The sequence below is a fragment of the Fundulus heteroclitus genome, chromosome 21, assembly GCF_011125445.2.
Source record: "Fundulus heteroclitus isolate FHET01 chromosome 21, MU-UCD_Fhet_4.1, whole genome shotgun sequence".
NCBI classification, from domain to species: Eukaryota; Metazoa; Chordata; class Actinopteri; order Cyprinodontiformes; family Fundulidae; genus Fundulus; species Fundulus heteroclitus.
This window is the reverse complement of record NC_046381.1, coordinates 129,980-145,416: the sequence shown is the minus strand read 5'-3', so window position 1 is coordinate 145,416 and position 15,437 is coordinate 129,980. Positions and strand designations below refer to the sequence as shown.

Genomic DNA, 15,437 nt, shown 5'->3' with positions numbered 1-15,437 from the left:
ATGGTTTTAGAGATTTTGTATCCCAAAAATGCTGCACTTTGCTAATAACAAACAGTTGTTTGTTATTATAGTATTTAGTTTTATCCACACTGCAGGGTAATAGTTGTAAAGTGATAGTGTTGATTGCTTTTATTCTTTGGGGGATGCTATATTCACTAGATACAGGGAAACTGGTCAGAGTAAAAAAAGGGGACCTTGTTAAATGCAGTGCAATTATAATCTAATGAAATAAAAGTTGTTTTCTTGGGTGTTCTGATGTATGAAATCAGCAAACAGCTCCTTAATTTTCAAGGAAAACTTGTAAGGAAAACACGGGTTGCCTACAGTAAAATGTGTCTTTTTTTTATTATTATTATTTAACCCCATCCAATGATAGCCCTGCAGTAACTTTGAACGCCAACCCGTGTTGCTAATTTAGTTAGTTTTCTACTGTAGAGCTGCCTCCATCATAGATCGCACCCACCCCCAACATGGACTATTCATACGTACCTTCTGGCCTGACAGTACAGAAGAATGCTTTTGTGAGTTCGGCTCTCCTCCCCCCTTGCTGATTCCTCAGGCAATGGCCCTATTTACAATTGAACAAGGGATGCTAATTTGAGCCACCAGAGTCGTCAGTTTGGACTCAGGGTCTTTTGACCCTCTTTCGGGACTTCAGGGGGGAGGTCTAAAACCCTGGTAATGCTAGTGTAAAAGAAAGTGCGCCTCCATCGCCTCGGTTTCTGCACGCACCGGATCAGCATCAGTTTCAAGCTCTGGCAGAATTGCGGCGCCGGTGTTAACGAGGTTAACGTTCTGAGAAGGCTAAAGGGACGATGGTTCTGTACCATCTCTTCTAAGTGGTGTTTTTGTTTTTTTATGTCCGCCATTATGAGAAACTAAACTTAGGTGACGTAAGATGTATCAAACTTTGATCCGTAATCATGCGTGAAAACCCTCCAATGTGTCCAAGTACAGAAAGATCAGTTATAAGTTCAGAGTAGATTATTGAGGACTGCTGATTAAGAAAACCTTTAGATGTAATTTATGATAAAAACTGTATTCAGTTCTTTCTTCTTGTTCAAACATAGAGGCTGCAATTGAACAACTAACACCGAAGCTAACTTCTAAGCTAACTGCTAAGCTAACTGCTAAGCTAACCGGATACATAAACACTAGAAATACGCAATCCTTGCCATTCGGACCGAACGGCAGGGATTGGCCAGAATTTTTTACATCCCTGCAGCTTTCACTAAGATTGATTTTTTTAACCTCCTTTTTCTGAACACATGATGCATTGGCTACTTACAGGATAGAAGGACCATTTTATCCAGTATAACAAAAAGTTTTTTCTGAGCAGGATTTCCAACTATAGCTTTAATCTGTGGCCTTAAAGAAGAGTCTAAAGACCTGCTGAGATCCTGCATACACCATGCAGCTTTTATTCCGTCAGAACCGGACCAGAAATACCTCTTCATGCCCGAATTCTTTCTTCTCATCCAAGTAATGGATTGTGAAAGCAAGGTAAATGATTTGCCTCTGACAATACACGATGCATTAGCCCTCGCCATTCGTCACTGTTTACAATCCACCCAGCAAGCGGAAAATAGCAGCATCAATCATCAACAGAGGCACCTCGCTCTGAACAACGGGAACACCGGAAGAGACGGTGATGGATTCAGATTGCATCCTTTTCAGGAATTTTGCTCATCACAGGTTCCCTGCGTTCATCAAAAACAGAGTCGTTAAGGCTCGATAGATGAGGCTTTCTACGTGCAAGCGGGTCATTTAAGATTAGAGGGGCTCAAAGAAGTGTTGGGGAGCAGGAAACAGCAGCATTACCTCTCAGATGTACAAATCCTCGAAATGAAGAGGCTGAAAATGGTAACGGCCTTTCATGTACTGTAATGTGCAATTCCAGAAAGTGTCTCAATTTTTGAGAGTCCCTTCTGTCATCGACCCGTGATTGCCACTATAAGCCTCCTCTTTTACTGTTTATCTGTTCTTTTCTCTTTTATATGGGAAATTTAATTTATCTAAGCAATGCAGCGCTGAGCTTGAGTCGGCCTGCCCACCAGCTCCAGGCTGTAAGGGGACCATACAAGGTCAGTAGTACAGTAACTCTCTAAAAGACGTTTAAATTGGTTCTGGGCTCAAATAAAATCTTTTTTGTCCATGTTTTTATGTTTTTGAGCATAAAGATAATGCTGATTATGGGTCTGATCCAAGCACATGACAGAGACAAATAATGAAATGTAATATTTTGCTTTATCTATTTGTTTTTTCCCCAGTATTCTTCAATGTATAGTGCTTTTTCTTAAGTGGGATTGTGTAAAGCAGTTCTGATCAGTGAGCATCCAGCCTGCAGTAGCCTGAGTTTTATCAGTTTGGAGAGTTCTGATGGAGAAACCGGGCCAGGAGCCATTCAGAGCTCCTCTAAACAAAGAATGGGCTCAAAGAGTCATGATAGGGCATCTTCTTCCAAAAACCCCAGGAACAATCTGGTAAAGATCTCTGGATCTGCCAGCAGAATGGACCACCGTGTCACAAGGTGAAATAATAAAGTTGCTCATAGTTCAGGATGCTGAAGTTCTGGACCTGCCATCTCCCCCTGATCACAGTCCTACTGAGAACCTGTGACCTGTTCCCAAAGAGCAAGGGGAGAGACACGGAACCCAACACACTGATCAGCTCCAAGTAATAACACAAGAAATTTGGTCTCATGTTTGCTGCGTTTCTACCTGGCTTCTGAGGAACTTTAAAGGAGATTTCTTCCTGCTTTTTTCAACGATGCCTTTCTTCTTGCCACTTTTCCCATAGGACCAGCTTTGTGGAGTTGTTTTTTTATGATCTGAGCTAGGGGGAGCATGTAGATATTGAAGAGGAGGGGACCCAGGATGGACCCTTGGGGAACCCCACATGTGATTTTTGTCATCTGGGATGTAAAGTTACCTACTGACACAACTACTGTCCTTTAAGTAGTTTTAAACCAGTGGAGAGCTGTACCAGAGAGGCCGACCCAGTTCTCCAGACGTTCTAACAGAATGGAGTGATCGACAGTATCAAATGCTGCACTGAGGTCCAACAGTACCAGCACGGTGGTTCTTCCACAGTCTGTATTTATATGGATGTCATTAAACACCTTGATAAGGGCGGTCTCTGTACTGTGGTGAGCACACTGCAAAAATAGAACTAAAAATAAGAAAATTTTTCTTGAAATGAAAGTATTTTTCCTTGATTTGAGCAGGTAAATAAGACTATTTGCCAATGGAATAAGATTTTTTTGCACTTAGAACTGGAACAACTAATTTCCATCATCTCATTTCAAGTGCAGTATATCTAATAATCTTATTTTAGGGGTAAAAATACTCATTCCATTGGCAAATAATCTTATTTACCTGCTCAAATCAAGGGCATATACACTCACTTCAAGGCAATTTTACTTGTTTTTCTTTCTCTTTTTGCAGTGCAAGGAAACCAGACTGGAAAACGTCAAAGCGGCTGGTCGTTGTTAAAAAGGTATTTAATTGTTGAAATACAGCTTTTTCCTGTAGTTGGGCCTGTAGTTCTGGAGTAGTAGTTTGTCTAAATTGTTCTTTTTCAGCAGTGGTTTGATAATTGCTGGTTTTAGGGACTGGGGGAAAACTCCTGACAGAAGAGACATGTTTATTATCTGAGTCAAATCAGACGCTATGACAGGCAAAACTTTCTTAAAGAAAGCTGTAGGTAGAACATCAGGAGGAAGAACTCCTGTACAGTTTATTCCGCTCTCTTGACCCATTGCTTTTTTTGTTTGAACAATCTGATCAATCTCAAAGTCCTACCCCCAGACCAGCACCTTTTATCTGGGAAAGTGTGGGCCAGGGATTTTGAACTTACTTGGGTAAAATGGTTTCAAAACACCGGGGATGGGCTTTCAAAATCCCAGGTAACTGCTGTAAGTCCCTCCAATGAAAAAAGAGGCTATAGATGAACTCTAATTACACAATAGGGGACTTCTGAAGGCAGTTTGTTGCACTGGAGTGTATTTAGGGATAAAAGGGCCACAACAAACTCTTTTTCCTCCCACTCTACTACATTGAGGGGTCTATCACATAAAATTGCAATAAAATACCCAGATGTTTGTGGTTGTAATGGGAGTAAACATGAATAAATTCAACGTGCATTAATAGTTATGCGAGGCACAGCATGCAGAGAGTCAACACTGTAAATATTGACTTTCTCATATAATTTCCCTCGTGAGAATTTCTCTGAAATCATTCTGACTGCTGTCTGGTGCACGCATACCAACTCGGTGTTTCCTGCCACTTCCTGTTTTGGTCTGTTGGCTTTGAGCAAGACTAAACAACTTCCTTCTTTCAAACTTATCTTTACGCAGAGAAAAAAAAAGTCTTGCTGCAGATAAGGGTTGTGAAATTATTAAAACACAGGAGGAAGGAAGGTTTTTGTCCCCGCCAGCTCAAAGCAGCCATGAAGCAACCGTTTAGATTAGGGCGCAAAAGACTTAAAGATGCAAAGAAATGTCAAAAACTTTAAATAAAACGGTAAAAAAAATAAAAGATAAATACCCCAGGCAGAAACGGGGTTTAAGTCTGGGCAGAGAGGAAACAAACTAATCAACATGCTAAAACTCTTGACAGAAATCACCCGAGAAACCATAAAGGCCGTTTTCTCCCAACAGATGGGAGCCAATTAGCCACCTGACTCCCCGAAAAACACTTGGGCAGCCGTGTGGAGCAAAGATGCAAATGAATCACAAGAGGAAGGTGGAAGTGGACCTGCCAGCATCCTGGGAGAGGAGAAATTAATGAAGGAGACTGAGGAGGCGTACTTCTGCAAAGCAGGGCGAGGATGAAGCAGGAAATGATGTATGGAGAGCACAGAGGAGCCGACTGAAGGGCCCAGAAAGGTTAACGCAGGAAACAGAGGGTAGGAATATAGACCTACAGACCAATTCCTAACATGTCCAGACTTATTTATTCATCATCATGTTATATTTGGATGTGGGGCTGCACGGTTGGTAGTGGTTAACGCTGATGCCTTGCTGCAAGAAGATCACAGGTTTGAATCCCGGCCTTGAGTTTGCAGGTCAGACCCACAGTGTACGTGGATGCTCTGGCTTCCTCCCACAGTCCAAAAACAATACGGGTCTCTCTAGATCAAGGGTTCTCCAACTCGTCACCAAGAACGACTTTCTGGCAACATTTAGATGCGTTGCTGTTCCAACACACCTAAATGAAAGAAACGGCTCGTTACTGCAGACCGTGAAGCGATGCTGAGGAAGTTTGTTGGAAGAGGAATGCAGCCTAGAGCTGCAGGACAGCATCTGTGGAAGACTGGAGCTGTCTACTTTTAAGACTAATCTTTTAACTTTCCTTTGTGAAAAAGCTTATAGTTAGAGTGGCTTAGCAGGGCGAGCCACTCTAACTATAGGCTTAGGCTGCTGGAGGACATCAGGGTCTATTTCTCTCTCTCTACTGATTTCTACTGTTCTCCAGTTTTGCATTGCACTGAAATGACTGCTGTCATTTCAGCTTTTAACTTTTTGTTCTCTGTCTTTTTTCTCTTCATAGAAGGTACACCTGGTCTGGCGTTCTGTTAGCTGTGACATCATCCAGGGAAGACAGATCACCCGCTACTACCATCTAATGTAGAACAGATTACTGGATCAATGTGTGCTTCTGTGCTTTTTTGTCTCTCTTGTTGTGTCTTTGCTCTGTCTTCTGTAACCTCCAGTCGGTCGAGGCAGATGAGCGTTCACACTGAGCCTGGTTCTGCCGGAGGTTTTCCTTCCTGTTAATGGGTGGTTTTTCTTCCCACTGTCGCTTCATGCTTGCTCAGTATGAGGGATTGCAGCAAAGCCATGTACAATGCAGATGACTCTCCCTGTGGCTCTACGCTTCCCCAGGAGTGAATGCTGCTTGGAGAGACTTTGATGCAATCAACTGGTTTCCTTATATAGGACATTTTTGACCAATCTGTATAATCTGACCCAATCTGTATAATCTGACTGATTTTGACTTTGTAAAGTGCCTTGAGATGACATGTTTCATGAATTGGCGCTATATAAATAAAATTAATTGAATTGAAACCATTGCTCTAATTTTCCCAGAGGCACACGGTTGGATATTTGTATCAAACGATTCACATCCAACAGGCACTTTATTAGCTACACCTGCTCACTAGTTTTAAACAAAGAGCAGGAAAGCCGATGACATCACGCCAACCCAGAGCATTTAGAAATCTAGACGTGAGGAAGAAGGCTTGTGACTTGAAACGTGGCATGGTTGTTGAAATCAGACACTATTTTAGAAACTTCTAATGGGATTTTTTTTTTTACAAACCAAACTTATATTGCCTAGTATACGTATTCATTAATATTCTCTTAAAGCTTTTATACATTTTCTAAAACTAATCCTTCCGGCTTGCTGATCTGCAGCTGGAACGCCGTTAAGAACATAACACCTTTTAACAACAACAAAAATGGTAAACACTATTCTATATGGTTCATTTTAGTTAGATTCACCTAAAAGTAACAACCCAGAGAGCTTTGTTTGGCTTATTTTTTAATTTCTTGCCCTTTTCAAGAACACTACCTGAGGCTGAATTCCAATGATGAACGCTGTCTCCATGAACCTTTGTGCTATTTAACTATTAATAGCAATATAAGCCAGTTGATTTCCATAATTTAGGGCATTAATCTTCAAGTTCAAATGGATTTTATTGAGGCTTAAAGTAAAATTTAATTAGTAATACGGTGATTTGTGCAATAATAATTACATCTAATACTTAAACGTTAGTGTAATACACTTTTCTACATGCATAAAAACAGTTGCCACAAAAATATCTTCTTTTTTTTTTTATGCCACAGTAAGGCTTCATTTTCCTCAATATGCAACAGAAAAAACAGAAACAGAAGCGATAACATGCCAGTACAGGTTAACCTCTAGGAGTTTATTTCAAAGCAGAGAGCACATCTTCAGCTCGGCTGCTTAACAAATTTAAAGGCGATGTTTGCCTTTATCTCCTCTGGCTCTTCACACAAGGCAGGCAGCAGCAGGATAAAGCAAATACCTTTAAGTGTGGGCAATATTAAGTGACATATTCCTCCTGAGGGTTTGGGCGCACCGGTTCAGAACCCTATAGAGCTGCATAATCAGGAGCGATTCCGAGACTAGCATAAAAATAAAAAGTGGAGCTTGGATGTGGTTTGCAAAAAAAAAAAAAAAATCTGCATGCATCTGCATTGCCAGATGTGTTTCCTTGCAGAATAATGATGCAAATGAAAAAAAAGTTAATTTGGAAACAAAGACTCTGACTGTAAAAAGCAGATTTCTCCTGCAGGTTATCCGCCGGATGAAGCAGTCACACGGTGTTCCTCAGCAGAGTTCACGTGAAGTGGATCCTATCAGGTCTAAACGGCAGCAACGCAACAAAGAGCCAGACTGCAGATCATTGAGTTAAGCCTCAAAACAGCCAATGTATGCCTGCCGTTAGAGCTAAAACCATCCATTATGTGCATTAATGCCAAACCAATCATAGCATAGAGCAATAGTATTCATACCCCTTAGAGTTTTGCACATTTTGCACTTTATCCTATTTTCACCGTTTGCTACAAACAAAAGTGTAAGAATCTACTCCGCTACCCAGGGCCACTATTAAAGTGGCCTAAAAGTCCACCTGCATTTAATTTAATCTCAGTATAAATCCAGATGTTTTTGTGAAGTGCTCAGACGTTTGTTAGAGAACAACCAGCATCACGAAAACTAAGGAACCCAGCAGACATGTCAGGGAGGAGGTTCTGGAGAAGTTTTAAAGCTGGGCTAGGTTCTAAAACATCCTTGTTAATAAAAATAAAATAAAAAAAAATAGAAATCCATGGCCGTCCACCTAAACTTACAGGCTGGGCAAGGAGAGCGTTACTCAGAGAGGCCAGTGGTGACCATGGAGGAGCTGCAGAGATCCACAGCTCAGGTGGAAGAATCTGTCAACATGACAGGTATGAACAACGTACGTTAAAACGTTTTTAATAATGGAAACTGTTTAAAGGTTTACCATTAGCCACGTAGAAGACGGTGCTCTGGCCTACATGCAGACCTAATACTGCCTCTCACCCTGAGCACAGCATCCCCACAGGGAGGCACGGCGGTGGCAGCATCATGCTGAGCTACATGACTTTCCTTGAAGAACACCTGTTAGAGGCTGCAGAGAACCTGAGACCAGGACGGAGGTTCACCTTCCAGCTGGGTAACCTGCCTAAACATTCACCCAGAGCTACAGAGGACGGTTTAGGTAAGGGGACACCAACAGGGTCACCAGCCCCCCAGGACCAAAGCCTGTTCAAAAAATAGCACAAGCCTGCAGTAAGCTGCATCTAAAATGTTATTTTATTTAGTTGCTCTTCCTTTTTAATCATAAATTGTATTTACATGGCTTTAAAACGATAAATGCATTAAACACAAGTTTATATTACATAAAGTTAAGGTGAGCTCTGACTCTTCTAGTTCAAAAGCTCAGTGCAGGCAGCCCTTTGTATGACGCAGTAGCAATAAAGTAGCTCTGAACTTCTGAAATGTTCCCTGGTTTAGATCAAAGCACATTCATGTGCTGGAATGGTCTAGTCAAAGTCTTAAATCCAACAGAGAAGCTGCGTAAACATTTTAAAATTGATGTTGATCTCCATCTAACCGGATTAAGAGTTTGAGCTATTTGGCAGAACATTGTTCCAAATGTTTCAGGTGCGCTCATGTGCAAAGATTGACTGATTGTGTGTGTTTGTAGCATGAAAAGAAATAGAAAATGAAAGCTAAAATAGCGAGAATAGCCTCCCCACCACCGCTTACTGTAGCTGAGGTCTGAGAGATGGACAGATATCTGGGGAGAAGCAGACGCTGAATTTGTGCCAGCAGCCCGGGTTGACCAGAGTGTGACCGCGATCCTTCACATCCCAACAACACAACACCATTACTCCATGTGACACAGGGGACAAAGAGCCCCCCCCCCCCCGCTGACTGCCATCTCCTCAGAGGGACACCAAGAAGATCCAGGGAATCATTTCACACACAGGGCGAGAGGAGAAGTGCTCAGCAAGCAGAAAAAAAAAAAGGTTCACCTCTTGTAGAACAGAGACTGACATGGTCCCAAGCTCTCATTCAGAACACAGTAATCATGCAGCCGATTACTCTGACTCAAGTAAAGTGTCTTAAATATTGGATGGAGTGTGGCAGCTCTTCAGCTGGAGGGGGGGTTCTAAAGGATAACAGACAGGAGGAAGAACCAGAAACCAACTGTTTCCACCTTAAATATTATTCTATCTCCTTAGATATGCATCCCACCACAGCGCCTGTGGCACCAACTTCAGCGCTTATCTCCAAAACAGAGAAGAAAGCCACTTATTCTCCAATGGCATATCCACTTCCAGTCCAGGGGTGGCTGAAAATCAATTTTACACTGAAGGAGCGGATTGTTACAGACAGAAGGGGAAGAAGGCGGCGGAGCGGAGGGGCAAGAGAGCGCAGACCTTATCTGACGGAGGCTTATCAGAGCCAACAATCAAGGTGAAAACCTGGTCAAAAAGGAGCAGGAAGAGAGTGAAAACAGCAGTCCACGTGACAGAGGAACAAAGAGATGCAGCCCTACTCATCAGAACCGCACAGGAGCCTTCCGCGTGCATCAGATCTGGACCCGGAATGAAGTTAGAACCGCGCGCTGCGCCTCGGTAACGCAGAAGTGTGCAGAGAAATGCTGCTCTCACGTTTTAACGCATTAAAAACAATGAGCAGCCAGCACAGCAGACTCAACCATGTGGTGTGGCACACAGATCATTACGCGGACACATCCGAGCAGAGTCGGCACTCACCGTCCTCCGGTCCCGCTGTCCGGCCGTGTGTCGGTGCTGCGCGGCGGGGAAGTGTTGGTGCGCGTTCGGTGGGGCGGCGTGTCTCCTCAGCGGCGCCTTCCGCCCATCAGGGGAGAGAGGTGTGGAGAAACACGCACAACAACACGGGAGAAAGCCCTCCCACACCTTCCCACTCCCCCCCCCCCTTCACGCTACTGCCGGCTTTAAAGGCGTTCCAACGGGGCTGCGGAGGGAGACAGGAAGCAGGCGGAGCTGTGGGCAGCTCCAGCGGGCAGCCTGGACTCCTGCTCCACCGGTGCGCTCCGGAGGCTGGCAGGCTGGCTGTGGTGCGGTGGTTCTGCTGGGAGGAGAGGGGGGGGGGGGGGGGGGGGATGTGCATCCTGATGGGGCGTTGTGGTACTGCATGCTTAAAAGTGGCTTTTATTTCCCCCTGACGGCTCATTTTAATGTTTACATCTGAAAGGAGCGACTTTATGCCCCTCCACTAAAATGATGGTTGACCCACTTTCACTGATTTAAATGCATTCAAATAAATTAGAATATATTCAAAAAGTGTAGATATAAGTAAATGGTCTATCAGCCTCCCACTTCTCTAATAAATAAGAGTTGGCCCTTCCTACCTTGCTGCGGTTCTCTAAACTTTAATTTTCCTCTTATAAAGTCATTGCTATGCTGATTAGGACTTAAAGGGATGCTGGGAAATAAAATAGCGAAAGGACTTGTGTCAAAACTTACTGGCATTTAAAAATCTACAGTTTCATCAGAATCAGACTAGGCCCACAGCATGATGCTGCCACCACCACAGTTCTTCACTGTGATAATGTTCTGTGTTGTTTAGCTGCCAGAAGCTGCCCAATAGGATCAAACTTGGTTCCATTGTACCCAACACTTTCTCATCCAGGGGGTTTTAGGACATTTTATCCATGCCTGGATGTTTTCCATGAAAGAATGACCTCTGTCTCGAACCCAAAGATATAAAACGATACAAAACTCCCTGTTCTGTTAGGTGAGTTTTCAGTTCTTTTAAATAAATGAACAAATAAAACCAAATAAAAACTTGACATAACTTTTCATCAACAACAAAAACTTGCTGCAATAACTCGTTATTAGCATTGACAGGGTGGACGGACGGGGTGATAAAACAACAACAAAAACTCTTACTAATGGTTAATGTTGTTTAGGAATTTAGTCAAGCCTGTGTCTGTGTGTGGGAATAAAACAGTTGTGAATAACCCTGGAGTTGTTTTGATATTTAAATAATCCTGTGTACCAGATGTACTCGAAGACACCATAAAAGCCCAGCTGCAGGGAAATCCCCCCCTTTAGAGGGACTCATCAGAAGACTACCAGTGTGTTGTTGCATCTCATTGGCTGTGCAGCATTTCTGGACTGGTTGAAAGCTGCAGACGGCTGGATTTGGACTAGAGCTGATTTTTATCCAGCGTTTACATCCAGCTTGTATTTTTATTCAGGCGGCTCGGCTATCAACGCCAACGCCAGCAGGAACAGTTCCTTTAAATCAAGGTTAAAAACCTGTTTAGAGTTACCTTTAAACCTTAATGTTTAAATTAAACTGTTGTAGTTAACTGAAACTCCATCAGGTTAAGTTTGTGGTCCGACTTATCTTGACCTATTGATACTATTCCATTGCAACACTTTCTCCTGTATCTTTTGTTCATGTGCAGCACTTTGAATTGTCTCGTTACTGAAATGTGCCACAAATAAACCTGATAAACTGATTTGCATGAACTCTTTCTTGACTTCCATTACAATTAGCGTTAGAATTGATTCCTTTCAGCCACATTGGAGATGTTTCAAGGATGAACATCCTGTTTATGATTTATTGTCATTGCATACTCGCCTTCAGGGTTGGTCCGTCTTACGCTTGTGCTTTGGACCATTGCCCTGCTGAAGTAGTTTAGCTGAATTTAAGAACTGATTCAGTCATTTCCTGCTATGGAGCAAAATTCAACAATCCTGAAGCGGTAAAGCAGCCCCAGACCTTCACACTACTGCCACCATTTTTCAGAATGATGTTCTTTCTCTAAAATGTTGTAAAGTTTTATGCCAGATGTACAGCAGCTCACACCTTCCAGAAAGTTTCTTTTTTGTCTTGTCAGTTAACAGAATATTTCCTCAAAAGTTTAGGAGATCACCCTGTTACTTTTTAAATAAATCTGCAACAGATATTGTGTTGATTTTGGTAAGCAATCGATTTGGGCCAGTAACTTCACCTTGGAGGCCACTTTTTCCAATTTCTTTCTTGTGCTGAATCGTGAACTCTGACCTTAACCGAGGCAGTGAGGCCTGCAGTCCTCCTGGTTCTTTGGGACCTTTTGGATGAGTCTTCAGTTTGCTCTTAGATTCATTTTAGTAGGCCAGATGATTCTGCAAAGGATCGTCTAGACTTTGTTTCTCCTTTTTTTTTATCTTAAATCTATTTAAATTTGGGAACGATGTTTTCTTTTTCAAGCCTTCAGATCTACTTCACGTTGTTTCATGTTGATTCTGCATGACTGGCCTCGGTGTAATTCATGAGAATAAACATCCGGTTTAATGGTCACATTTAGGTGTGACAGAAAAGCAAAACAAAAAAAAATGAGCTAATTCTTTATTCCCAGTTTATACCCTTTTTGTTGAAGAAAAATTATATGTTTTTGCATATAATTGCAAATCCAAAGTAGATTTTAAATGTAGATGAGTGAGAAAAAGCAGGGGTGGTAATTAGAAAACTAGAACAAGGGGTGAGAGGAGAGCGACTTTGTGGAATATGACAGAATAAAACACAAAAAATAATAAGAATCAACAAGAATCCACATTATCACAAGTAAAACTTTAAAAAAAATCCAAAAACTCTACTCTGCTTATTATAACAAGAAGTCTTGGTATGAAAATGATTACTGTTAAATCCCTACAAGGAGATTAAAACTATAGCAGTCTCTGTTGTGTTCCCCTGAGTGTTACTGCGGGAGGTTTTGATTTGCTCCGTTTCACCACCATCCCATTAAACGATTGAATTACATGTTGTGATTGAAGAGTAATTAAAAATGGTGGCAATTATACTTAATAAGAAAGCAGCAGCAACACACGGCAGGATTTTTGTGAGTGAAAATCGATGTGCTTGAATGTTTTAGGGGCTTGGCCGAGCTCGCCGGCTGTATCGTAGCAACGTACGCACACTTTGAAATACTAGCTTTAACTAAGGAGAATAATGGATTTAAATTTCTGATGCATCATGCTTCAAATATGGCAACCCTCCCCAGGAGTCTGTAAATGTCTGATATTGCTTTAGGCTGCAGGACACTTTGGGAAATCTTCTCCGAGAGCGAGTTAATGAAAACGGATAAGCCTCTGAAATGCTAATGTTGACTTTTGGTGCCTAAATCTGGCGGCAGCTCATGGGACTCTGCGCTTCAAAATACGCCCGGGTGTTTGTTAAAGAGGCTTTTCATCCGAGAGCAAAGGCAGTCTTTACCTTGCTGTCGCGCTTCTTCTGCCTCATCCACAGACAAATTGATTTGCAGGAACCAACAAGTTGCACCTTTGAGATCAGAATGAAAAAACAAAGATTTAACTGTTTCTGTCAGGAGTCATCTCTCTGCCCTAATTTCTCTCCTTTTTGCATCCCAAATAAAAAAACAAGTGTGCTCAAACTTTATACGCCCACGTATAGCTGAGCCGCTGGTAATTAATTAACGGGAGCACACACACCGCCTGTCGGTCATCGGCACAGCATGACAATGATCTGACCATCAACGCCTTAATTGGCATTTAGAGGACAGACACCTTTTCCCTGATCACCGTAGGCTGAATTCCTGCTTCTTACCTCATCTCTCTCAGTGGATAACCCTTTCCAAACTCATCTCATGCTTCTGTTTTGTATCTAATCCACGTCTTCTGGTGGAGCTGTTTTCAGTTTAAGTTGACCGAAATGAATAACTTCAAATAGAACTGCCAACTCCAATTGAAACCTTGCCAGGGGGGCAAAGAAGGTGATTTGTAAACGCAGGGTTTGTTAGTATTTTCAGCAGGTTTGAGACTAGTTGTTGGCGTATAACACCACCAATCAGAGATTTATACCTGTCATGACTTGTTTCATCACAGCACAGCTTCTCATGCATTAACTTTCTGGATGGTGTCTAGTTTTCCGTATAATGACATCTGTTGTGATAAAGGGCATCAGTCCCTCCTGCAGCAAAACACACAGAATGACCATTTTCTGTCTCCAAATTGTTACAATGGTCATTATGGGAAAAACAATTGTACTCTAAAAGAAGAATAAAAAAGAATTTGAGTATCTTGGTAAAAATAAACAATCATTGTGGGATACCAAGAGGAATGATGATGATGATGATGATGATGATGATGATGATGATGATGATGATGATGATGATGATGATGATGATGATGATGATGATGATGGTGGAGGTTAAAAATGTATTCAGCCAAAAACAAACCTTGTTTTTCCAAGTGCTAGACCAGCGACTCCTCAACATCTAAATGGAAATATAAATCTACACAGATATTCTGTGCAGATGGTTTTATGCAAGAAAGCTGAAAAATTCCCGAGAACATATACTGTATATATATATATTTATTTATCTGTTTTTTTTTTACATACAGTGTGTAGGGTAAGAATCCCTACTTTGATTCTTTCATTGAGTATCTCTGAGTTGAGCACTCTATAGAAGAAGCTCACATTAACCACTTCTGCCCAGGATTTTGTTCTTTCAGCGATGATCTACATCTTTTGTTCTAAAAAAAAGTTAAAATTTGAGAACCTGACTCTCATCCAGATGGATTTCATTCAGAACGAAATCCATCTGCCTTTAAAGATCTGCATCTCATTAACGTTAAGATGCGGATAGGCCAGTAAACTGAGAGCTTTGCTGCCCAGTTCAGCTCCATCATCACCACAGCAGACCAAAGCAGACAAATCCTGATCTATCTATTTATCTTCTGCTCTATTCTACCATCACTGAACTAAGAAACCAAGACATTGGAGGCAGAAAGTTCTTTCACAAACCGGCTCCATTATAATCCAACAATGACCCTAAGATGCTTGTCGGCATTTGAAAATCAAAAATCAGGATGGTGATATCCAACACATATGTGAGCTTTTTGCATTGCAGAACCAGAGCAAGTGTAGAGTGGAACATAACAAAACTGACAAATTGCATTAAACATAAATGCCAGAAGATATTTAGTAAATGTGCTTTAAATCCCCGGTTAGCTGCTAGTGCAGACCATCTGTAAATGCTGCATGACAGGCTTGATTCAAACCTACAACACGGATTTAACCTTTACACAACTGGGCAGCAGGATGTCTTCAACCCCACTTGGTGCCTCAGTTCTTGTACAAAAGACAAGGAGATGCCACAAAAAGGCATCTGAGTCCAGTCTTGAAGTGCTCAAAGAAACAAGCTGGAGATTCACCCGCATCCTGATAGAAGAATTCACCTTTTTCAGGGTGAAAAGCATCGTCTCAGATGAGCTCACCTTCATCCTGGGCACTTCATGCTCAGGTGCAATTTATACAAGTAGTCACCAAGGGTCCTAGCGGAAACACTCAAACATAACAACATCATCTGCAAAAAAA

At 41.9% G+C, this 15,437-nt stretch overlaps 1 protein-coding gene across 1 annotated transcript in view; it reads right to left on the bottom strand.

Annotated features, from left to right (window-relative positions):
• The window catches only part of rnf152 (ring finger protein 152), a 65,950-nt gene extending 55,775 nt beyond the window's left edge, over positions 1-10,175 (bottom strand). The window contains exon 1 of the mRNA XM_012882583.3: positions 9,839-10,175. The gene's annotated coding sequence lies outside the window, so the exon portion shown is untranslated. The remainder of the gene's footprint in view (positions 1-9,838) is intronic.
• Positions 10,176-15,437: the final 5,262 nt, after the last annotated feature.